We start from the raw sequence: 27064 nt of genomic DNA on the forward strand, positions 1-27064 counted from the left end.
TCCGACTCATTTTGGGTCTCCGTTTATCCTACGTTCGATGTATCAACTCAAAGACGTGTTTTGCGAAACGAGAACTTGTTATCTTCTTTGATGAACTCACTATCGACGATAAACTTCATTCCTAGGAGGGCCGGTCGAAACCATGAATCGTGAACCCAAACTCTAAGACGACGTGAAATCCCGACTGTCAAAGTTCGTTGAAATACCCAAGGGAGTACCTTCACTTATTCGTAGAACCGACAACGCAAGATCTCGAGGAAGAAACAACGACTACTACTTCCAACTAAATTTCGGGACGAAATTTCTTTTGAGGTGTGGATAATGTAACATCCCGCCTTTTTCCGTTAAATTTATTTTTAACACCGTCTTTTTTTTTTTAAAATAATACTTTTCGTTATTTAAATTCGTAGTTTCCGTTGACTAACGTTCACAATAATTCCGTCATTTAATTATAACATCTCTCGTTAACTTGCGTTTTAAAAATATTCGTTTGGTTAATTCCCGCACCCGCTCTGAAACTTGAGGGACTAGTTCCGCCACTTGACCAAAGAGGTGGCTAGTAGTTGACTAGTCAACCACTCACCACCTCCACCCCTCATTCATCCATTTCTTTTTCCTTCTTTCTTTCTTTTTTTCTCTCAAGAACACAAACATAAATCATCATCTAAATCCGGATCGGGAAGCAAACTTCAAAACAAATTACATATTTGGAATCCTCTCTTCATCCTCTACAATTTGATACCAACTTCATCTCGTTTGGGTAACTTTCTAAAAACTCTAGATTTCTATAAATTCGTGTTTTTGACTTGAAATGGTGTTAGTTAGTGTCTATGGCTCGTGTATAACATGAATATATGTTTTGTTTGCTCGATTCGTTGTTTTGAGTAACTAGTTTGAACATTTGAAATGGGTTTGCTTAATCCTTGATTTTGGATGAGTTAATGTTGTTAGATTGTTAAAGTGCATGTTTTAATTGTGTTACTAGTATCACTAGCTTCGTTTGGATGTGTAGGTTGATTAAGAAAACTTCAAAAACCCGATTAACGATTTTGTGATGTTTGACTAGGGTTTGATAGTTCTTGACATGAACATTTGGATGTTTAAATGCCATGGAATGTTAATTGTTAGTGTTTAGTAGTAATGTATGCTTCATTACCTTCAAAACGGCATATCATATGTGTGAATTGGATTCCCGAAACTTAAAATGCAATTGATGAACTTGAAACTTTGAAAATGGACTTTTAAACGATCACTTGACGAGAAATCGGTTATGGAAAATGTTGTTTTTGTTTGATGATAAGTGCTTAGTTGTGTTCCTTGTCAAAAGAGCTTTCCAACGGTATAAGATACGTCTTCTAGTTGTTTACGGTTTGCGTTTTATGGTTGTTTGAAGTTTTGATCAAGACTTGAACTTTTGAAACTGACCAGGCACCAGACCACGTTATTTGTCGCGCCGCGGAGCAATTTGTCGCGCCGTGGCCCAAAGGGTGATTTTAGAACATGTTTTTCAGGCTTTCTGACCTTCAAAATAGGCATTTGTCGGTGTTAAAAATAAATTTAACGGAAAAAGGCGGGATGTTACAAGCATATACTTTATCTTACTGTTTTGAAACGCTCTCTGTAGCACTGAAATCTCGTGGCCTACCTTACATTACTGTTATACTTAAACTATAGCTCACCAACCGTTGTGTTGACATTTTAAGCATGTTTTTCTCAGGTGCCTAAGCTTGCTTCCGCTGTGTTACTAGACTTGCTGTAGACACCCGCTGCTCTAGAGATGTCAACGGCTTGAAACACTTTATTTTGCATTTAAACTTTAATACTTTTGAACTATGTTTTGTAACGACCTAAGGGTCACATTCATTTATTCATGCTTGCTATTCGTAGAAGCATACTGTTGGTGTAAAACATTTGATGTCGGTTATGACGTCACCTTTTTAATCGTGAATGCAACTTCTTTTATTACAGCATATAGTACTTAACCTTGTAATGATCCTGTTGTTGATGATTCGTACACGATGGTTTTGTACGGGGCATCACATATATGATACGTTTTGATAAAATATTGCATTCATTAAAATAAGTGACTTTCTAAACATAGAAAGTTATAAACATGTGGGCGAGTGCTTAGGTATAAGCAAAACCCCAAAATACATAAGTCTTTAATTTACAGGTTGACATCACAGTCCAATTATTTATTACACAACGCAGTTTTATTTTGAATGCAATAAACTTTGTACAAAGCATGAGAGACTCCATGCAGGCAACAAGCACATCACAGCGGAAGCAGTCTAAGGACCTGAGAATAAAACATGCTAAAAAGTCAACACGAATGTTGGTGAGTTATAGGTTTAATTGCTCGAGTCATAAATATATAAAGATAGACCACAAGATTTTATCAAAACTTTATCAATAGATTCTACGTAACAGAGCACCCTGGTAACTAAACTTAACGCTATAGTGATAATTACCCCATTCGTTTTAATACACACAAACCAACGTGTCTTAAACTCAAATAACATACGTCCGTTAAAAGGCTAGCGCTCTAGCTCGGACGGGAATGTCAAGCCCTATGGATCCATATACAATTATTCGCGCCCACCAGTCCATATCCTATGTACTAGCAGCTACTAGTTACCAAAGCTAAAGGATTTTCGGTTTAACTCAGTGTAGAATTTAGTATGTACTTGTGTCTTATTGCGTTTAAAATAAATTGCATGTATTCTCAGCCCAAAAATATTTAAAGTATTTAAAAAAAAGGGAGACTATAAACTCACGGTTCAATATTGAGACTCAATATTGTAGGCAAATTGCGTAGACGTAATGATGGTAGATGACTGTATGGTTGGCCTTGGATTCAAGAACAATACCCCGAACAATACCCAATATTTCCTTAGCTTAAAACGGTTTGAAACCCGAATTAAAAACACCCTCGTATATACCTTATTATTATTAAACTTAAATTTAAAATTTAAAATTATAATTATAATATAAATATAAATATACACTGAAAATTTATTGTGAAATATAACGTCGAGTAAACTGGCCTTTTATAGGCATGTTTCCTGATTTTGGTCCCCATGCGATCGCATGAGTTTTCAGTGCTTTTGCCATGCGATCGCATGGCGTTTTGTTTGCTAGTTCGTCGACATAATATTTACTGTAGCAAATAGTGTTTTTGGTCCCCATGCGATCGCATGGGTTTTCAGTGCTTTTGCCATGTGATCGCATGGCTAGGCTGAACAGCTCATTTCTGCTTGTTTTCTAGTTCGTCGACATCAAATAGTGTTACCGCAGCAATAGTGTTTACTGTAGCAAATAGTGTTACTGTAGCAAATCACTGTAGCAAAGTCGTTTTCACTGTAGCACTTTAGCAAAATACGGTTTCACTGTAGCAAATAGTTTTTTACTGTAGCAAATAGTATTTACTGTAGCAAATAGTGTTTTAATGTAGCAAAGTCGTTTTTACAGTAGCAATTAGTGTTTTACTTGTACATCTTATAATATATATATATATATATATATATATATATATATATATATATATATATATATATATATATATATATATATATATATATGTATGTATGTATGTATGTATGTATGTATGTATGTTTACATAATATTAAATCATATAGAGAATTGGTTTAAACTAGTCGAAATTTTTCGGGTCATCATAGTACCTCCCCGTTAAAGAAAATTTCGTCCCGAAATTTTGAGTAGTACCTGTTTCATGAGTGATATCAGTGAACAAATGTGGATACTTTTGCTTCATTTGATCTGCACGTTCCCAAGTAAACTCGGGTCCTCGTCTTGCGTTCCAACGAACTCTAACTATTGGTATTTTGCTTTGTTTTAATTGTTTGACCTCACGGTCCATGATTTCAACAGGTTCTTCGATAAAATGGAGTTTATCATTGATTCGTATTTCGTCAAGAGGAATTATGACATCCTCTTCAGCTAAACATTTCTTTAAATTTGACACGTGAAATGTGTCATGAACACTACTAAGTTCTTGTGGTAGCTTTAATCGATAAGCAACTGCTCCAATTCTTTCGGTGATTTCAAAGGGTCCTACATACCTAGGACTTAGCTTTCCTCGTTTACCGAATCGTACAACGCCTTTCCAGGGTGACACTTTCAACATGACTTTGTCGCCTACTTGAAATTCTAGCGGTTTTCTTCTTACATCAGCATAACTCTTTTGGCGACTCATGGCCGTTTTCAATCGCTGTTGTATTTGAATGATCTTGTCGGTGGTTTCATGAATAATTTCTGGTCCAGTAAGTTGTCTTTCTCCTACTTCACTCCAACAGATAGGAGATCTGCACTTTCTACCGTAAAGTGCTTCAAATGGCGCTGCGATGATGCTCGTATGATAGCTGTTATTGTATGAAAATTCTGCCAACGGTAAGTGTCGATCCCAACTGGTTCCAAAGTCAATCACGCATGCCCGTAACATGTCTTCCAATGTGTGTATTGTTCTTTCACTTTGACCATCTGTCTGTGGGTGATAAGCGGTGCTCATATCTAATCGAGTTCCCAATGCTTTTTGTAATGACTGCCAGAAACGTAATGTGAATCGGGTGTCGCGATCAGATATGATGGAGATAGGTACACCATGCCTGGAAACTACTTCCTTCAAATATAGGCGTGCTAATTTCTCCATACTGTCTGTCTCCTTTATTGGTAGAAAGTGAGCTGATTTAGTTAGACGATCAACTATCACCCAAATAGTATCATGACTACTTGCAGTCCTTGGCAATTTCGTAATGAAATCCATGGTTATTCTTTCCCATTTCCACTGCAGAATTTTCGGTTGTTGCAGTAATCCTGACGGCTTTTGGTGCTCAGCTTTGACCTTCGCACATGTCAAACATTTGCTTACATAAGTAGCAATTTCTGTCTTCATATTAGGCCACCAACAGGACTTCTTGAGATCGTGGTACATTTTCCCGTTTCCTGAATGAATTGAGTACCTCGTTTTGTGTGCTTCATCCAGTACTAGTTGCCTTAGGTTACCATGTCTTGGTACCCATATCCTACCAGCAAAATACAGGGTTCCATCGGCTTTTACTTCAAGTTGTTTTTCTAACCCTTTGATCATTTCGCCTTTTTCGGTTTCTGCTTTTAAAGCCTCTAACTGTGCTGCTTGAATTTGCTTTGTGAGATCAGTACGAATTGTAATATTCAAAGCTCGGACCCTAAGAGGTTTTACTCTTTCTTTCCGACTTAGGGAATCAGCTACAACATTAGCCTTTCCGGGGTGGTAACGGATTTCACAATCGTAATCGTTTAACAACTCTACCCAGCGACGTTGCCTCATATTGAGTTGTTTTTGATCAAAAATATGCTGAAGACTCTTATGGTCGGTGTATACTGTACACTTGGTGCCATATAGATGGTGTCTCCATATCTTGAGTGCAAAAACTACTGCTCCAAGTTCCAAATCGTGCGTCGTATAGTTCTTTTCATGAATTTTTAGTTGTCGTGAGGCATATGCGATAACTTTTGTGCGTTGCATTAATACACATCCTAAACCTTGGCGCGAAGCATCACAATAGATCACAAAATCATCATTTCCTTCCGGTAATGACAAAATGGGTGTAGACGTTAACTTCTTCTTTAATAACTGGAATGAGGATTCCTGTTCCGTGGACCAATCATACTTCTTTCCCTTTTGAGTCAATGCAGTTAAGGGTTTGGCGATTCTAGAGAAATCTTGAATGAATCTTCGGTAGTAACCAGCAAGACCTAAGAATTGGCGAATTTGTGTTGGAGTCTTCGGGATTTTCCATTTACTAATGGCTTCGATCTTGGCAGGGTCAACTTTAATTCCATGTTTACTGACAACAAGGCCCAAAAATTGTACTTCTTGTAACCAGAAATCACACTTCGAAAATTATGCGTACAGTTCTTCTTTCTTGAGTACCTCCAGTACCAGTCTTAAGTGTTGCTCATGATCTTCCTTGTTCTTCGAGTAAATCAATATGTCGTCGATAAAAACAATGACAAATTTGTCTAAATACGGTCTACAGATGCGATTCATTAGATCCATGAATACTGCTGGAGCATTAGTCAATCCAAAAGGCATGACTAAAAATTCATAGTGACCGTAACGGGTTCTGAACGCGGTTTTAGGAACATCTTCTTCCTTCACTCTCAGCTGATGATATCCAGAGCGTAGATCAATCTTGGAATAAACACTTGATCCTTGCAATTGATCAAACAAATCATCAATCTTCGGTAATGGGTACCGATTCTTGATCGTTAATTTGTTTAATTCTCGGTAATCTATGCAGATTCTCATAGATCCATCCTTCTTCTTGACGAACAGAATAGGAGCACCCCAAGGTGAAAAACTGGGACTAATAAATCCACGGTCCTATAATTCTTGCAACTGGCCTTGTAATTCTTGCATTTCTGAAGGTGCAAGTCTATATGGAGATCGGGCTACAGGTGCAGCTCCTGGTATGAGATCAATCTGGAATTCTACACATCTGTGTGGAGGTAGCCCCGGTAATTCTTCTGGAAATACTCCAGGATATTCTCTTACAACCGGCATGTCATCAATGCTTCTTTCTTCAGTATCGATCTTCTTTACGTGTGCCAGAATAGCATAACAACCTTTTCTTATAAGTTTCTGAGCCTTCATACAGCTGATAAGGTTCAGCTTCGAGTTGCTCTTCTCCCCATAAATCATTAATGACGTTTCATCCTTTCGAGGGATGCGGATCGCTTTCTCAGCGCAAACAACTTCTGCTCTTGTTTTGGACATCCAGTCCATGCCAACGATTACGTCAAAACTTCCTAATTCTACGGGTATCAAATTGATTTTGAAGGTTTCACCAGCGAGATTTATTTCGCAACCATGACAAATTTTATCGGCTTTTATCAGTTTACCATTAGCTAATTCAATAGTATATTTATCGTCTAGAGGCAATGATGCACATTTTAGTTTAGAACTAAAATCTTTACACATATAACTTCTATCAGCACCCGTATCAAACATAATAGAAGCTAGTTGATTATTAACGGTAAACGTACCCGTGACAAGATTAGGATCCTCACGTGCTTCACTGGTACTAACATTAAATGCCCTCCCACGTGCGGGTTCTTTGTTCTTCTCCTTATCAGGGCATTGATTTATAAAGTGACCAGACTTTCCGCATCCAAAACATTTCTTGACATCGGTCGGTTTTGTCTTTACTTCATAAACGGTGGCATAACAATCTTTCGCCACATGTCCTTTCTTGTTGCACTTATCACAGACCACTTGGCAATAACCTGCATGATGTGTGTAACATCTTTTGCAGAACGGATGGGGTCCCTTATAGTTTGGACTTGCAGTTGCCCCATCTTGTTTACCTTTAAAAGTTTCTTGTTTCTTCAGGTGAGTACTTTTGCCCTTATAATCTTCCCATTTCCTCTTTCCTTCAGTTTCTTGACTTCGGTAATTGGTGCCTTAATCGAACTCTCTGTGATCTGGTGCATGAGTTGGTGTGCCATTGTCATGGCTTCCTGCATCGTATTCGGTTTGGACGATGTAACATTTCCTTTGATATTGATCGATAAACCGTCAATATACATTTCTATCTTTCGTTTCTCGTTCGGCACCAATTCGGGACACAACAAGGCTAGTTCCATGAAACGCTTTTCATAGTTATTGAGATTCGCGCCGAAAACCTTCAGATTACGTAACTCAGATTCCATTTTTCTGATCTCGTTTCGAGGACAGTACTCCTCGATTAGCATCTTTTTCAGTTCTTCCCAAGAGATATCATATGCCGTATCTATTCCTTCTGCTTTAGCATAATTGTTCCACCAAGTAAGTGCACCGTCTTGCAACGTGCACGAAGCATACTTTGACTTGTCTCCGTTCGCAAAATTACTGATTTTGAAAACGGACTCCATCTTTTCAAACCATCGGGTTAGACCGACTGGTCCCTCGGTTCCACTAAACGTCTGTGGTTTGCATCCTTGAAAAGTTTTGTATGAGCATCCGTTTCGTGAGTTTGTGTTTACGGCTGCTGCTTTGGCTGCTGCTTCGGCTGTTGCTTTTGCTGCCTCAGCTGCAGCAATTCTTTCATTCACACGTTTCTCGACTAGTTCCTCAAACTCAGCATCCGACATTTGAGACATGTTTCTTCAATAAATACAACAGAGATAATTTAATCATATAGAATATTATAGGTAAAATGAGTTGTCAATAGTTAATCGTAGCATATTAATAATATGAACCAATTATTATAAAAGCCTTTTCTTTTTATTAGCATTTTATAATTATTTCTAGGGTATTACCTACCCATTAAGTTCATACATAATAGCTAGTACAAGGAATTAACTACTAAAATCCTAATAATATTCCACTATGAAAAATTATAGCGAGTTACTACGTTATTATGTAATAATAATAATAAGTATTAATAATACAAATAATCATTCCATGCATTTATTATTAATAAACCAAAATAATACAATACCATACAATACCGATATTTTACATATGCATATTTTACATAACAAGATAGAGTAGCACACATAAGCAATAAAATAGCGCATGGAAGATTTATGGTTGCGAGGTCGTTTATTCAGAACTATCAGAAACTTCTTCCCATTTGGTTCTCTCTGCCAATTGTTTGTGTGCACATGGTCCGACAGACATTCTGGCAGTGTATTTAAGTTTTGGTTGGAGTTTTGAGGTACCCGTTGCCTCAGTGGGTTTAATACAATAAGGGTGGTTACGGATCGAATGGTCCTGTTCCTTTTTAATAATTAAGGACTTTTTATTTTTGTGGTTGTTTTTATTATCTATAGCAAGTTGGAATTTCTCCTTAGTGACTTCTTTTATTTCATTAGCGAAATCCTCCTCGTCACTGATCTCGTCTGATGACGAACTATCTGAGTCATGTGTAGGAGAATATGATGACGAACTGTCTGCATCATGTGTACGAGAATATGTACCGGTGGTCATGAACCGAAATCTGCCAGGCAATATATTCACAACCCGCCCGTCAGCGCTGTATCTGGCCCAATGTCCATGTTCGTTTAGAAATGGACGATCTTCTTTTACTCCAGGGATCATGGGTCCATGCCAACGATACTGTGGCTCCGGAAAACTAGAGCTGGGTGGAGCTGGAACCTCCTCTGGGTTTACCGGGAGTTGAGATTCCCCGGCTAACACAATTTCTTCTTTAATAGGTATTGGAACGCCCTTTTCAGTTGTGGATATAATAGATTCAGTGTCCGATTCTGAGTCGTACAAAATGATAGGATTAGAAGAAGTCATCTATCACATAATTGAAACAACAATTACGTTAGCATATAAATATATCACATATAATGTTTTTGACCAAATGATAAGCAAAAATCAGTAAAAACAGATATGGTCATAGTTCAGACTCACTAATGCATCCTAACAATTACCAGTTAAACACACTAATGTAATTTCTGGTTCCCTATGACCTCAAGCTCGGATACCAACTGTAACGACCCGTCAAAATCGCTATTGACGCGGCACGTTAATCAATGATTCCACAGTGAGGTTTTGACCTCTATATGATACGTTTTGATAAAATATTGCATTTATTAAAATAAGTGACTTTCTAAACATAGAAAGTTATAAACATGTGGGCGAGTGCTTAGGTATAAGCAAAACCCCAAAATACATAAGTCTTTAATTTACAGGTTGACATCACAGTCCAATTATTTATTACACAACGCAGTTTTATTTTGAATGCAATAAACTTTGTACAAAGCATGAGAGACTCCATGCAGGCAACAAGCACATCACAGCGGAAGCAGTCTAAGGACCTGAGAATAAAACATGCTAAAAAGTCAACACGAATGTTGGTGAGTTATAGGTTTAATTGCTCGAGTCATAAATATATAAAGATAGACCACAAGATTTCATCAAAACTTTATCAATAGATTCTACGTAACAGAGCACCCTGGTAACTAAACTTAACGCTATAGTGATAATTACCCCATTCGTTTTAATACACGCAAACCAACGTGTCTTAAACTCAAATAACATACGTCCGTTAAAAGGCTAGCGCTCTAGCTCGGACGGGGATGTCAAGCCCTATGGATCCATATACAATTATTCGCGCCCACCAGTCCATATCCTATGTACTGGCAGCTACTAGTTACCAAAGCTAAGAGATTTTCGGTTTAACTCAGTGTAGAATTTAGTATGTACTTGTGTCTTATTGCGTTTAAAATAAATTGCATGTATTCTCAGCCCAAAAATATTTAAAGTATTTAAAAAAAAGGGAGACTATAAACTAACGGTTCAATATTGAGACTCAATATTGTAGGTAAATTGCGTAGACGCAATGATGGTAGATGACTGTATGGTTGGCCTTGGATTCAAGAACAATACCCCGAACAATACCCAATATTTTCTTAGCTTAAAACGGTTTGAAACCCGAATTAAAAACACCCTCGTATATACCTTATTATTATTAAACTTAAATTTAAAATTATAATTATAATATAAATATAAATATACACTGAAAATTTATTGTGAAATATAACGTCGAGTAAACTGGCATTTTATAGGCATGTTTCCTGATTTTGGTCCCCATGCGATCGCATGGGTTTTCAGTGCTTTTGCCATGCGATCGCATGTCGTTTTGTTTGCTAGTTCGTCGACATAATATTTACTGTAGCAAATAGTGTTTTTGGTCCCCATGCGATCGCATGGGTTTTCAGTGCTTTTGCCATGCGATCGCATGGCTAGGCTGAACAGCTCATTTCTGCTTGTTTTCTAGTTCGTCGACATCAAATAGTGTTTACTGTAGCAAATAGTGTTTACTGTAGCAAATCACTGTAGCAAAGTCGTTTTCACTGTAGCACCTTAGCAAAATACGGTTTCACTGTAGCAAGTAGTGTTTTACTGTAGCAAAGTCGTTTTTACAGTAGCAATTAGTGTTTTACTTGTACATCTTATAATATATATATATATATATATATATATATATATATATATATATATATATATATATATATATATATATATATATATATATATATACACATAATATTAAATTTATAGAAAATTGGTTTAAATTAGTCGAAATTTTTCGAGTCATCATACGTATGTAGACCTGGGCCTCCCCCGCTTTCAGATAAGCTTATTTTTCAATTGTCAACAAGTGTCTCCTACTTATTCTTCAATGTATGCAAGTGCACACAGCAACTCTCAACTCAAATAGAAACAACCTAACATGAATGTAGTAAATCGTAGTAAATCTATAAGCGGCAAAATAAAAGTCAACAAAATTTTTCTCCCTATTATAAAAGTCAACAAAAGTCCTCAAGCTATTTTCAAATAGATATAACTTGTATATTTATATAGACCTAATTTAGCGTTTAGGTTTAGCAATAGATAAAAGTCACTTTGCCTTATTAAATTTGGGAACATGTGTCCGTACAGTCGCATACACAGCTGGACAACCAATTGCTACTTGAACTCCAAACATTTCTGCACACCTATGTGTTGAGTCCCTAAAGTAATTAAGGATTTAATTATGACAAAATAGAATTTATTTGCACTAAAATGTAATGTGTAGTCAGCACAAGTTTGTTTATGTATAGACAGCAGATATTGCTGTGTCGAGTGTTTAAGTTTGCTGCCTAGTCTACCAGCACAAGGTAGACAGTATTCTTCAATTAGCACAGGATGTGTACCCAGCAATTCAAGAATATCAAGTGACTCAGCAATGAAGGACCAGCATAGATGGAATGCAGCTTACTACACAAGACAACTATGCTTCATTACAAGCATAGTGGTTTCCTGAGTGGTCTACATCAATTGTACTATTCAACAGAAGTCAAAGACAAAGTTGAACAGAAAAGGACACGCGTCGGCGGCTGACAAGTGATCTTACAAGACCATGTGGGAATGCAGAAGTTTAACGCATGTGCAGACATGTGTTATACTTTGTCAACACCTAGGGAACACAAATAGTCGTGTCAAACCGAATTGTGGTGTTCCTGCAAATAGCTACCAAAGAGGAAAGAGGAGAGCACGCTCTCTGATGCAGTTGTCCTCACAAGTACAGACATCCTATGTACCAGTGGACAATAGAATAATTACACGGTTAATAGGACTGGTATAAATTGGTGTATCCACTATTGTAACAACTAGTGGTGTGAGTTTTATTTATTTAGAGTCCAAACGTGTAATAGCTTAAAATATCCTCAATAGCTATACTTAGGTAAATATGTATCAACCAACTATCATTCCGCCAAGGATAGTTGTAATTCTTTGTGATTCAATCAATAAAGAATAAACCGTTGAAAATTACATTTGACTCTATTTAATTTACTTGTTTGAATACTAAATCGTTTAAACTGTTAAATTAACCAAAGAGAATTGTATTCACCCCCCTCTACAATACTTCTGTTGTTTATCAAGGGACCAACACTATGACATGCCAATAATAGCTAAAGCTGTGAACATAATATATACTTTTTATCTAATTATAACTTTTACATCAGATAAAATTTTCAAACACTCATTTTTTTTAACGATGATATTGACATCGAATTCTCTCATTTGTCAGCCACACACACGTTAGGAGGAAACTTTTCACACACCATCGCCGCATTGAGTACCCAGTGTGCTTTAGATTAAACTGAGAGGCTTAAGGTATGCACCATATCACCCCAACAGAATCCTTGAGAAAACCCCCTCCCAGGATTCGAACCTCCGCCTATTATTTCAAGGACGTGGCCCGGGATCAACATAGGAGTTGTACCACTCAGACAATGTCTCGGTACTTATAAACCTTCTAAACAAATAATCAGCCCAAAAAAAGCAAAATCCAAAATGCAACCACACCCTAAAATTAACTAAATAGCCACCAATGGAGTTTCTTACACATTATAAATTAAGTGCTGGTAAATGACTTACGATACACATATATCCTTTTGGTGGATGATGCCCTATCACACAAAATTGTCACCAGGTGCAAGATCATAGAGAGATCAAACATTTGGCCTTCATGCAGTACTACAGCAACCTGGAACGGAAAATGATTTGTAAATAGAAGATCAGTAAAAAATACAGTTGTATATCCAATCTTAAGCTTTGTATTACTGTGTCTCAATTTGTATTTTGTAGAAATATGTATATAATTATTATAATACATTATCGCATGATTAACTACAAAAATGGTAAATGCAACTGACCATGTTAAGAGTAGACATTCTGGCGTCCACCTCCTTTTAAGGAATTTGTGCGTTTGAAGACATCCAACCATCAAAAATATCTGAATCAGAATGATATAATAATATTTATTATCATAAGATAATATGAATTAAGAAAATCTAACATTAATGTTGGTGACTAATAATGTGGGATTTAAGAAAATACAAAATCCAAAATGTAAATTTGATTACAAAATGCAAAATGCAAAATAAAAATTTGGAATTGGAAAAATTTATCAAAAGTAAAATAAACACTACAACGGTTGAGGATGTGATGAATATTATGAATATGAGGAAACCACCACCAACAGCACCTTCATATAAGTGAGTAGAAGAACTCTTAATATTGTTCAGCCTAGAGTCACCACATCATTACACATAATCGAAAGCTACACACACATGAAAATACATCACGAGTTTCGTCAATAAAATGAAATTCAATCCAAATCAAGATGTCAATACATCACAAAATTACGCATACACATTAAGGTCAAGGTAGTAACTTCAAGTAGTTAACAGTAATAGCAAGGTTACTACAAAAGAATATATAAATTCACTGAGAGCCCAATTATATTATAATGATTATCATTATCAATACTAACGTTACTACCCACTCATTTTGGCACCACCATCAGCATACCAGCAAGTCCACCACCCAACACATGACCACCGGGCCAAAGCCTGACTGATTCTACCTGACATACATTTGACTCCCCCATTTAACAACTACAAGTTTTAATACGAAGTACGTACCTGGTCCAAAAATTGAATTTGGTGTGTACCTTAAAGTAAGAAGATAAAATGTCAAAAAAATTACATAGAAGTATTAGAACCTCAAGTTTCATTGATTCTCAATTTTATTAATAAACAATACTGATAATTTTCTTAGCATGGAACTAATCAACTAATTAAGCCTAAATCGTAAAGTCCTAAAACTTGTTATTATAAATGTATAAAAAGAGGGTCAAACAAACCTTTGAAATTCAATCAAAGGCTTCTTGTCTTGCAACCAGAATCAAGTTTTGATTTTTCAAGTCATTCTAATAACTAACAAAACCCAGAAATCGTCGCTTTTACAGTTAATGATAAAGTCAAATACTCACCAGTTTGCAAAGGTAACTCGAGAACAAAGTACCCTGTTTCGAGATCCTTACTGAAGTTTTGGTATTTACTCAAGACTTATGTTCCAGTCAAACCCCTTTTAATCTTCCACATCACCATCACTTCACTTCACTATCATCATCATAAGGAATAAGGAATGCTATCACTATTCTGAATTATTATTTACTATTCTAAATAAATACTTAACTAAAAATAGAAAGTGTGAAAACCAAATAATCAAGCAAGAACTTACTCTAGAGCATGGCATTATGGTAGCTAGTGGTTGGAGCCCTGAACTCCTTGTGAGATTAATCACCAACAGCAACCATTTTTATTCGATTCCTCAACGGCGGTGCAATCGAATGACGGCGCAATCGATGCAATCGAACGACAGCGCAATCAGTGCAATCGAACGGCAACGCAATCAAACGGTGATGCAATCAATGCAATCGAACGGCCATGGAATCGGTCCAATCAGTTTTCACTTTTCAGCATCTAAGTTTTGAACGGCTAGCAATCGTACGTTTGCACACCCTAATTTTATTTAGGCGACTAAAACCATAGGACACATGTATTTTTTTAGAATTAATAGTTAGTATTAAACCAGATTAATCATAGGGATAGACACGTGAGCCCTCATTAGCAAGCATAAATAGTTTAGGGTAATGAAAATTCCCATTATATATAACCAAGCTACCTTAATTATAATCATACCCATTCCCTATAGTCTATTACCCCCAACCAAGCATGCCCTTATTATTATAATTTATAACCAACCATATTTTCGTTGTTAGGATCAGGGTGTAAAATAACGTTGGATAAGATCCCTAGCCTCTACAATTACATGTATGAAACGTAACGGATGTACACTTTAACAATGTAACGAGAATAAAACTGTATCGGATGTCATCATGGTAGCAAAACTCGGAATAACTCGGCGAGAACTCGTCGAGTTCTCGATTTCACCTGTCGGCCAAGTTCTCGAGTTCCAAGTCGGCCAAAAAATCGGTCAAAAGCGATCAACGACCGGTCAACGGTGGTCAGCGGCCTACTCGGTCATGTAAAGATGAAGATGTGGATTCCGGTGACTTTTTCATTTTGGTTCCACCCATTTTTCATAAGTTGAATAAGTATTTCATAAGTTGAATAAGTAGGAGATGGAAGAAGATGGGAAGTAATAAAGTAAAAGTAAGGAGTGAGGAGTGAGTATGTAATAAATATACTGCTACTAGGTAAGACATGGTAAGACCGTGACCTTCCAACGTGGAGGTCAAGGGTTCGATTCCAGCCATTCACAAAGTTATTCTCCCTCATGGACACAGAGATTCGCCTGCAATGACTCCGGGCTTCTCGCAAAGCGGGTAGTCGCCCTGGGATTAGTCAGTTCAAAAAAATGGTTGGATATCCATGTTAATAAAAAAAAAAATAGTAATCTATACCTGCAAAAACTATGTCATGTCAATGCCTACTGAGTCTAGATACCGAGTAAAAATTAAAGTAGAAGTTTAGATACAGAGTAAAAATTAAAGTAAAAATAAATAGTACAACACAATATTTTTTATAATACAACACTTTGGGGGTTATAAGAAAACAAGGTTGAGTGACTTTTAACCAGCAAATTTTATAATAGTTATTTTGAGAACATATATTTATATTACTTCAGAAGCCTAATACTTATACCTAATATATTTACTTATTTAAATTAAAACTACTGTATATTAAAAAGTCAACATCCGAGTTCTTCCCCAAGTTCTCCCCGAGTCACCGAGAACTCCTCAAAAACCTCCGGCCGAGTTCTCCCCAAATCCCAAGTTTTACAACCTTTGATGTCATGTTTCAACTTTGGAGTCCCAAAAAGTACTGAACTCATTTGAAAAATCTGGCGGGCCAACAATCTCACTTGCACGTCTTAATCCTAAAAGTAAAAGATCCAACAAGTCCATAGTATTATAACACAAAAGAAGCAAACGGAGGACCGAGTATTAGATCGAACGAATTTATGGGACTAGTGTCTTTATAAAGACGGTACAATATTCTTTGCAGTCACATAATCTTGAAGGGCCGGTCATAGAAGCTTTATGAGCATCATCAAATGGATTCGCAATTTATGAGATTAACCGACTCGAGAAAATCACCGACGCAAGTAGTCAGGAATAATCATCGTTCCGAATCAGCAGGCTTGATATAATTGGAAAATATTGTCGTCTTCATACCATAAATATTGATCAATATATGCATCAGTGATCTTCGCGAGTGGATTAATTTCATAAGCGGAATGAGATGGTTGTATAAATCCATAAACTCAATGCTAACCTACAATGAAAAAAAAATATGTTTAGTATTCAGATATAAAGATAACCACAAGTACAAGTGGAGTATGTCAAGAACTTACTTCAACTTTGTTTTACAGGGTCCTTCAAATAGGAACCGTCTTTCAAGTAATTATGTTGGCGTTCATGTAAACAAAAACAAAATATCATAATCAGCAAAACTACATACCAAAAACCTCTTGTCATCAAAATAATATGAGTTTTGCTTCTTTGGTATATGTACTTATGTTGATTATGATATTCTGTCGTGTTTACATGAGCGTCAGCACAATTACTTGAAAGATAATCCCTATTTGAAAGACCCTGTAAAACAAAGTTGCAGTAAGTTCTTCACATACCCCACTTACACGTGTATGTTATCTTCATATCCGAATACTATGCGTATTTTTTTCCTTTATAGGTTGGCATTGAGTTTAAAGATTTATACCACCATCTCATTCCAATTATGAGATTAATCTACTCACGAAGATCACTGACGCATATATTAATCAATATTTATGGTATGAAGGTGATAATATTTCCTATACACACATAACCCGTATATACATGTTCTGCCTTTAGCCAAAGACTGTTAAAATACAATGCAAATTTAGAATAATATGGAATTAGTAAATGTATATGAGTAAAATATCTAGATATTAATATGTATAAGAAAATATCTAGATATTAGAATATGAGAGAAAAATCTAGAAATTGAAATGTAAAAGAAAAATCTAGATATTTGTAGGTTGTAGAAATATCTAGATATTTATATATCCATGGAAATATCTAGGTTCTAGAATGTTCCATGGAGTAGTATAAATATGGGAGGAGATTTCATTTGTGTTGCGTGAAGTTGTGAGAGTGAAATAAGAAGTGAGTTGTGAAGAAGAGAAGAAGAGTGTGAGTTAGCGAAAGTAGAGAAGATAAAGCTTGTAAGTAATATTGTAATTGTAATTTAATATAAGTGTTTTTGTTAAGTTTCCCGATCAAGCCTTAGTTTGTGTTTAAGTTCTTAGTGCACTTTCGTTGTTCTTATTATATGGTCGGCTCTGCCGCCTAAGTAATACATGGTCGGTTATACCGCCTAAAGATATATGGTCGACACTGTCGCCTAAGTACATTGTGCACTAAGGATTTATAAAATTAAAGGATAACCAACGTTAAAGTGTTGGTGTAGTAAGTCTAGTATAGTCTAGATCCTCTATAGTGGTGTGTTGGGCTCGTCGAAGCTTCCAACAATTGGTATCAGAGCGGGTCGTTCGGGATCATTTCTAGTGGAGGAAATCGGTAAACGTTGGACGTTTACATCGACTTGTTTTCACCAAGGCTCTAAGGGAGATTCTGTCAGAGCACAGTTAGGAACTGTGAAACCTCATCGGTCTGGGACCAAGCTTATTGGACGTTGGACGTCATGATGACAGATCTTGCAAGTACGAGCAGTGGAATCAAGAGTCTCAATAACCACAACTATGGTTATTGGCGGACTTGTATAGAATCCTACCTACAAGGACAGGATTTATAGGAAATAGTTGCTGGCAGTGACACAACGCCTCCACCGAAAGAAAATGCTGAAGCCTTGAGAAAATGGAACATCAAGGCCGGGAAGGCTTTATTTATATTGAAGACTACAATCGAGGAGGATCTATTGGAGCACATCCGTGACGAGAAAACACCAAAGGCAGCTTGGGAAACTTTTGAAAAATTATTTTCAAAGAAGAATGAAGCACGCCTCCAGCTCTTGGAAAATGAGCTCGCAGGTATCTCACAAGGAAGTCTATCTATTTCTCAGTATTTCACCAAGGTGAAATCTATTTGTCGTGAGATATCTCAACTTGCTCCTGAAGAGAAAGTGAGTGATGCAAGGATGAAGAGAATTATCATCCACGGCTTAAGGTCCGAGTATAATGGATTTATAGCCGCTGTGAGAGGATGGCCTACTCAACCATCATTAATAGAGCTAGAGAATTTATTGGCTAATCAAGAGGCATTAGCCAAGCAGATGAATGAAGTAACCATAAAAGACGGAGAAGATGCACTCTTCACCAATAAGAAGAAAGCAACATCTCGAAGACAAGATGCGATGAAAGAAAGTCAGACATATGGATGGAAGAGTCACCCAAAGTCAAAAGGCAACACTTCAGGGGGAGCTCGGGGAGCTCAACAAGGAAGAAGAGATCATCGCCAACAATACGGGCAAAATGATAAGAGAAAGAATGGTGAATGCTTCAATTGTAGCAAGAAGGGTCATTTTGTTCGAGATTGTATATTCCCCAGAAGGCGAACTTTCGAAGGAAATGTGGCCGCTGCAAGAGATGAGAAGAAAGATGTCACATTCGAAGCAACCATTAATGAGGAAACATGGGATGCAGAAGCTGGACTCTCTGTTGAAGCTGACATAGATGATCAAGCTCTTACAACAACTTTAAAGTCAAAAATAAACTACAAGGATGATTGGATCGTCGATTCTGGGTGCTCAAATCATATGACCAACGATGGGACAAAGCTGCAAGAAATGGAGTATTACAAAGGAAAGAGAGTCGTGTTGACAGCCGACAATTCAAGGTTATCTATTTCTCACATTGGAAAGACAATAATTCCAAATGAAGGAGGCTCTCATAAGCTCCAACTCGAGAAGGTGTATCTTGTCCCTGGCCTAAAGAAGAATTTACTATCAGTACCACAATTGACAGCAGAAGGGAATTATGTGCTCTTTGGACCAGAAGATGTGTCCGTATTCAAGAGAGTGAAGGTGGTTGGCAATCCAATTATGCAAGGAAGAAGAATAGAGTCGGTCTATGTACTATCTGCTGAAACAGCATATGTCGATAAGACTCAAAAGAATGAGACGGCTGATCTTTGGCATGAACGTCTTGGGCATGTGGGCTACAATAAGTTAAAGGAGATGATGGTGAAACACATAGTAAATGGCCTTCCTCAAATTGATATCCGAACAGATACAATATGTGCTGGATGTCAATTTGGCAAAGCTCACCAATTGCCATTCAAGGATTCAGCGCATCAGTCCAAGACACCACTAGAGCTCATACACTCAGACGTCTTTGGCCCAGTGAAACAAACATCACTTGGAGGAATGAAGTATATGGTGACATTCATTGATGACTTCTCAAGGTATGTGTGGGTTTACTTCATGAAGGAAAAGTCGGAGACTTTTCAGAAGTTTAAAGAGTTCAAGAAGAAGATAGAAAGTGAGCTCAATAATAAGATTAGGTGCTTACGCACAGATAATGGAGGAGAATATTTATCGACTGAGTTCAATATGTATCTTGAGAAGCACAAGATTAGAAGGCAATTAACTTGCCCCAATACTCCACAACAGAATGGAGTGGCAGAACGCAAGAATCGCCACCTTGCCGAAACTTGTCGAAGTATGCTTCATGGTAAGAATGTACCAGGTAGATTTTGGGCCGAATGTATGAGGACGGCGTCGTACGTGATTAACAGACTCCCACAAACAAAGTTGGGATATATTTCACCATATGAAAGATTATGGAAGATCAAGCCAACCGTCAATCATCTCAAGGTTTTTGGATGTGTATGCTATGTCTTCGTGCCAGATCATCTAAGAAGCAAATTTGATAAAAAGGCAATTCGGTGCATTTTTGTCGGTTATGATGAATCAATAAAAGGATGGAGATGTTGTGATCCAAATACCGGAAAGTGTCATACTTCAAGAAATGTGGTATTTGATGAAGCTTCTTCATGGTGGTCACCTCAAAAGATAGAGCTTCCAGAATCTCATGGATTAGAAGAAGTTCCAGAAGAGAAAGAAGAACATAAAGAGCACATAACGGATCCAATTAAAGAAGGAGATGGATCGTACTCTAAGGAAACGAGTCCATGGAAAACTGGGGTACATCAATCTACATCCGAAGAGGTTCGTCCAAGCCAAATGGATGCCGAGGAGCATGTGCAAGAATTACGGAGATCAATAAGGCCAAGGCAACCTAATCCGAGGTATGCCAATGCTGCTCATGTGGATGAGTCAATACCTATTGAGCCTTCCACTTATGAAGAAGCAGCACAAAGTCAAGAATGGCAGAAAGCGATGGAAGAAGAAATTAATGCACTAAAAGAAAACCAGACATGGAGTTTAGTTCCAAAGCCAAAAGATGTAAAACCAATATCTTGTAAATGGGTTTACAAGGTGAAGACTCGATCAGATGGCTCCATTGAAAGGTATAAAGCTCGACTTGTTGCTAGAGGTTTTTCTCAACAATATGGGCTGGATTATGAAGAAACGTTTAGTCCAGTGGCGAAGATCACAACAATTCGAGCTCTACTAGCTTTAGCCGCTAGCAAATCTTGGAAGCTGTGGCAGATGGATGTCAAGAACGCTTTCTTACATGGAGAACTTGACAAAGAAATTTATATGGAGCAACCAAGAGGCTTTGAGAACAAGTCTCATCCTGACCATGTCTGCAAATTAAAGAAAGCACTATACGGCTTGAAGCAGGCTCCAAGAGCTTGGTACGGGAAGATTGGCGAGTTCTTAGTACAAAGTGGTTTCACAGTTGCTCCTTCAGATTCTAGTTTATTTGTGAAACAAGATCAAGGAAAACTAGCCATAGTGCTAGTATATGTGGATGACTTAATCATCACGGGAGATCACTATGAGGAGATCCAAAGAACAAGAGAGAATCTGTCTATCAGATTTCATATGAAGGAACTTGGAGAACTCAAACATTTTCTTGGACTCGAAATAGAGCAGAAAAGAGAAGGATTATTTCTGGGACAACAGAAATATGCGCGAGATCTTTTACAAAAGTACGGAATGCTTAATTGCAAACCTACCTCAACTCCGATGGATCCGAATACAAAACTACGAGCAGATGAAGGAAAAAGTCTTCAAGATGTTACCATGTATCGAAAGATGGTCGGAAGTCTTATTTATCTCACACTAAGCTGGCCAGATATATCTTATGCAGTTGGAGTGGTTAGTCGATACATGAGCAATCCGAAGAAGCCTCACCTTGATGTTGTACGACGCATCTTAAGGTATGTCAAAGGCACTATTAACTTTGGTATTTTATACAAGAAAACAAAAGAATGTCACGTAACTGGATATTGTGACGCCGATTACGCTGGAGACTATGATACACGACGGTCAACAACTGGATACATGTTTAGTCTTGGATCGGGAGTAATATCATGGTGCAGCAAGAGACAACCAACAGTATCCTTGTCAAGCACTGAAGCAGAATATCGATCGGCAGCATCAGCAACACAAGAAATTATGTGGTTGAAGCAACTAATGGAAGATCTTCATCAATCAACAGATTATCAAGTAAAGCTTTTCTGCGATAACCTATCAGCTATTCGTCTAGCAGAAAATCCAGTCTTTCATGCGAAAACAAAACATATAGAAGTGCACTATCACTATGTTCGCGAGAAGGTCCTTGAAGGAGAGATCAAGATGATGCCAACAAAGACAGATGAACAGGTTGCAGATATATTCACCAAGAGCCTAAGTAAACCGAAGTTTACAAAATTCAGAGAAGCACTTGGAATGGTCTGCAAGACATCGTTGGAAGAAAATTTGCATTGAGGGGGAGTGTTAAAATACAATGCAAATTTAGAATAATATTGAATTAGTAAATGTATATAGGTAAAATATCTAGATATTAATATGTATAAGAAAATATCTAGATATTAGAATATGAGAGAAAAATCTAGAAATTGAAATGTAAAAGAAAAATCTAGATATTTGTAGGTTGTAGAAATATCTAGATATTTATATACCCATGGAAATATCAATGTTCCATGGAGTAGTATAAATATGGGAGGAGATTTCATTTGTGTTGCGTGAAGTTGTGAGAGTGAAATAAGAAGTGAGTTGTGAAGAAGAGAAGAAGAGTGTGAGTTAGCGAAAGTAGAGAAGATAAAGCTTGTAAGTAATATTGTAATTGTAATTTAATATAAGTGTTTTTGTTAAGTTTCCCGATCAAGCCTTAGTTTGTGTTTAAGTTCTTAGTGCACTTTTGTTGTTCTTATTATATGGTCGGCTCTGCCGCCTAAGTAATACATGGTCGGTTATACCGCCTAAAGATATATGGTCGACACTGTCGCCTAAGTACATTGTGCACTAAGGATTTATAAAATTAAAGGCTAACCAACGTCAAAGTGTTGGTGTAGTAAGTCTAGTATAGTCTAGATCCTCTATAGTGGTGTGTTGGGCTCGTCGAAGCTTCCAACAAAGACGAGTCAATCTCCCCATATTTTTCCTACGGACAGTCTTATCAAGAGTAGCACCCCTTCTAATACGTTCACGATTATAGTGAGTAGCATTTGTCCCCTAATCATCCTTGGACTTCACATACCGGAGAATCATGTTTTCAATTGTAACCGGTAGATTGGGAACCTATAAACACCGAAAGCATCGTAAATGTTAAAAAGAAATTTCACATAAAGGTACCTTCCAATGAATATTTGCCTTCCAACAACATCATGCTTCACTAAGTGTTGCAAAGTGGTTGACTTATTTTGCTCAATTCTCACTGAGAATTATATAAAATAGAAAGACTGTTTAAGTGTTGCAAAGTGGTTGACTTATGTTGCTCAATTCTCACTGAGAATTATATAAAAATAGAAAGACTGTTTAGTGGCAACTTATATTCCAGATTAAGTATAACAAAAAAACAACTAATAAAGTAAGGCATCACGCATTGATGTATATTTAATAACAAACAGACCCTCCACATGAACCCAGAACCTGCATCTAGGTCCCTTTCAAACGGGCCCAATATAAAAAGGGTAAAAAATCAAATATTTGAAGTCTTTACACATTCAAATCTGCCTCATGAGTCTAAACTTGTAACAGTCAGCTGACCCACATGTGAGAAAATTTATTGAAGACGTCAACATTCCCCAACCAGAATTTAATGTTCGCATCAGCAACGACCTTTGTTAAAACGTAAGATTTCACGACATATATAAAAAGCATTTCCAAATAGTGACTTCTTAAGCTCCTTGATTGTAAGTCTTATCAGGCTTTAAGTTTACATTATAGTCAAGATGGAGATAGCTCACCTGAACTTTCCCTGGATATGAGGGAGAGGACTCCAAAACAAATCGACACTATAAAAACATCAACATGTAACTGAAAAAGACATGCCCTACAAATAAAGGTTCCGCAATTAAATTGAAAAAATATCAATAAAGATAAAAAAAAAATATTAATAAAGATAAAATAATAGGCTGTTAAAAGAAACTGAATCCATACCCGTCCATGTTCAGCACATATCACATCCGCCCAGACCTCATGTTGAAGGGGGCGAGGATGCAAACAAAGAAATACCAGCAGTTGTAGTATACAAGGGGGTGCTAGTACAAAAAATGCAGGCAAATCTGGATCCTCTGTTTTATATACATAACCATTGGTGAATGATATACACACAATCTTATATATATATATATATATATATATATATATATATATATATATATATATATATATATATATATATATATATATATAGTGGTAGGATCAAGAGGAAGTAACCATTCGGGGGGAAGCGGGGGGAAGCAAAAACTTTTTTTTTTTCGTTTTTTGAAAAAACTTTGTTCACGAACATTATAGATGAGATGAAAATATGAACATTTAGTAGAGACACTTTGTGATAAATGTTTTTATTTTGGCGGGAAAACGCTCGAAGAAGTAATATATAACAATTATCGTGTTTTTCGAGCGTATTTTGAGGTTTTAGCTATTGGGGTTTAGATATTAGGGTTTATAGGGTTTAGATATTAGGGTTTAGATTTAGGGTTTAGATTTAGGGTTTAGATTTAGGATTTAGATTGAGTTTTTAACACGAACGGTTTAGAGTTTAGGGTTTAGGGTTTAGGGTTTGGTGTTTTGGGTTTATGGAATAAACCCAGAACACCAAAACCTAAACCCTAAACCCTAAACTCTAAATCGGGCTAAATTTTACTTCAGAAAACATGAAAAAAAAACGTTCATATTCTTCACGAACAATATTATCTTGAATGTTATTTTTGTCGATCGTTTTCCCGCCTAAATAATAACATTCATCACAAAGTGTCTCTTCTAAATGTTCATATTTTCGTGTGATCTTGATGCCGGAAAAAAAAATTTCAAAAAAAAACGAAAAAAAAAAAAAATTTGCTTCCCCCCGATTGGTTACTTCCCCATTGATCCTGCCCCTATATATATATATATATATATATATATATATATATATATATATATATATATATATATATATATATATATATATATATATATATATAGAATCTTGTATTCAGTCATCAAAGGTGACCGAGTAATGAATTTATTGATATCATTAAACTCATTCCAATCCTCATCACCTTTCTCCATGACACGATATAAAGTATTTTTTCAGTACTAAAGCTCTAAATATGTATGTTAATTCTATTGGATGTGTTATATCTTTCCGATAGTTGTTGGATCTACATACCTATTGATTTTTTATTTAAGAAAACTGTTTATGTTTGAACGTTGTTGAGCATTATTTAAAGTATTTGTATTATTAATTGTTATTTTTGAACTTGTTTTATGCCCCACAAAAAAAGTTCAAACTTCGAAGCACCTGTAAATAATACAAATACTTTAAGAATGCTCAACAGAGTACAAACATAAACAATTTCCACAAACAAAATATCAATGGGTACGTAAATCTAGCAAACAATTATCAAAAAAATATTATACATTCAATTAAATGAAAATACCATGTATGCACATATCAAGAGTTTTGGCAGTGAAAAATGACTCCATATAAACGAGTATAAAGTGAAAAATGACTCCATATAAACGAGTATAAGTAATTCTGATCAGATAGTAGTTGGTAACTAGCTTACCAAGTGATGGAGTGTAGCCATAACATTGAGTGAAAAATGCCACTTCGGATTACTTGGTCCATTGATAAGCTTGGTCTTCGTGAGATGCTTATGGTCATGAAACCAAATATACACTGCCAAAGGTTCCACCTCATCTAATTCCAGCTGAATTGGTCTCAAGGGATCCACATCCAGAAGATCGTCAGCATAGTCCATTTGGGACGCTTCATCAAATGAAGGAAAGTGCATTTTCCATATATGCCTTAGGTCTCTTTTCTTTTCGCATTGCGATCAACATAATCCCCCACTGCATAAATTAATCAAAATAGATTTCTTTATCGAAAATGAAGAAACAATTCGAATAAATTCCGACTAACAATAGCACAATTATTGACAGTTATAATACAACAATGGTATATAAAAAGGTATACAATGTTGTATCATAGCTATTAATAGTTGTGCTCTTGTCAGTTGAATTTATTCGGGTTGTTTCTTCATTTTCGATAAAAAAAAAAAACTTAAATTTGATTAATTTACACAGAGAGGATTATGTTGATCGCAATGCAAAGATAAAAGAGGGACCTAAGATATAGAGAATGTGAATTCCGTCATTTGATGAAGTACCTCCAATGGACTATGCCGACAATCTCAACAACCCATGGAATCTCATTCACAAATGTGATTGCACCCGTGTAACGTTACAATCCTATGCAAAGAAAAAGATCAAATGAATGATTCTGAGAAACAATAGTTAATGCAAATCGCATGACATAGTAATAATAATAAAGTTAAGGAGACAAGTAGTGAAATGCACGCATAGCACATGTTCCCACGGCATTAGCATGTTCTCTAAATTTGATGGTCATTACATAAAGTAAACCTTAAGATCCCCTACGTATACGCGTTTATCGTTTCTAAAATTTTTATGGCATATCACCCTGATCCCTATAAATACACACATTAGCTAAATTAGATGGTCATCACATAAAGTACGGAATATGTTCCCAGTTTCTTTCATTAATACAAATAGCAAGATCGAATTGTGAAACCAAACATATGTACTAATAACTAAACCCCCGCCAGTAGTCATTCGGAGAACAAATAGGTTTCTAATTGTACTATTTTCATTAGAAAATTGAAGATTGGTTTCGAAAGATAGGTTTCACTAGATTGGTTCTTGATAAACCTTTGGAAAGTTCGGCATCATCAACGAGCTCAAATGTTGTCCGAGAAAAGGTACGTGTTTATTACTATTGATTCTCACTCATCAGCTGCTGAGGTGAGGTGACTATGAATGGATCGTTGGTATTTGGAAAATAAATTTTCTTTGGGTAGGCGTCAAAGTCGCGCGCCCCTTACGAACCTAAACCTCGGCTCTCGGCATGTTGTTGGCTCTCATGCCCCTGTGTTGAGGCTAAATATGCACATCAACCATGACATTTGTAATCGCCTCAAGTTGAGCGTGCTAGTCATCAAAAAGGTTCTGTTTTCGGTTAATAAGTTGGTGACGTGTTTGTCTCATAGGTAATAATTTGTGAAAAACAATTGTAAATGGAGAACCTATAGTCATATCGTTGTTAGTGGCGACGAGGTAAACA

At 36.5% G+C, this 27064-nt stretch overlaps 1 pseudogene; it reads right to left on the minus strand.

The window, feature by feature from the left end:
* The window catches only part of LOC139867916 (pre-mRNA-processing-splicing factor 8A-like), a 111074-nt pseudogene extending 84913 nt beyond the window's left edge, over positions 1 to 26161 (minus strand).
* Between the last annotated feature and the right edge of the window lie 903 nt (positions 26162 to 27064).

The sequence above is a fragment of the Rutidosis leptorrhynchoides genome, chromosome 9 (assembly GCF_046630445.1).
Source record: "Rutidosis leptorrhynchoides isolate AG116_Rl617_1_P2 chromosome 9, CSIRO_AGI_Rlap_v1, whole genome shotgun sequence".
Lineage (NCBI taxonomy): Eukaryota > Viridiplantae > Streptophyta > Magnoliopsida > Asterales > Asteraceae > Rutidosis > Rutidosis leptorrhynchoides.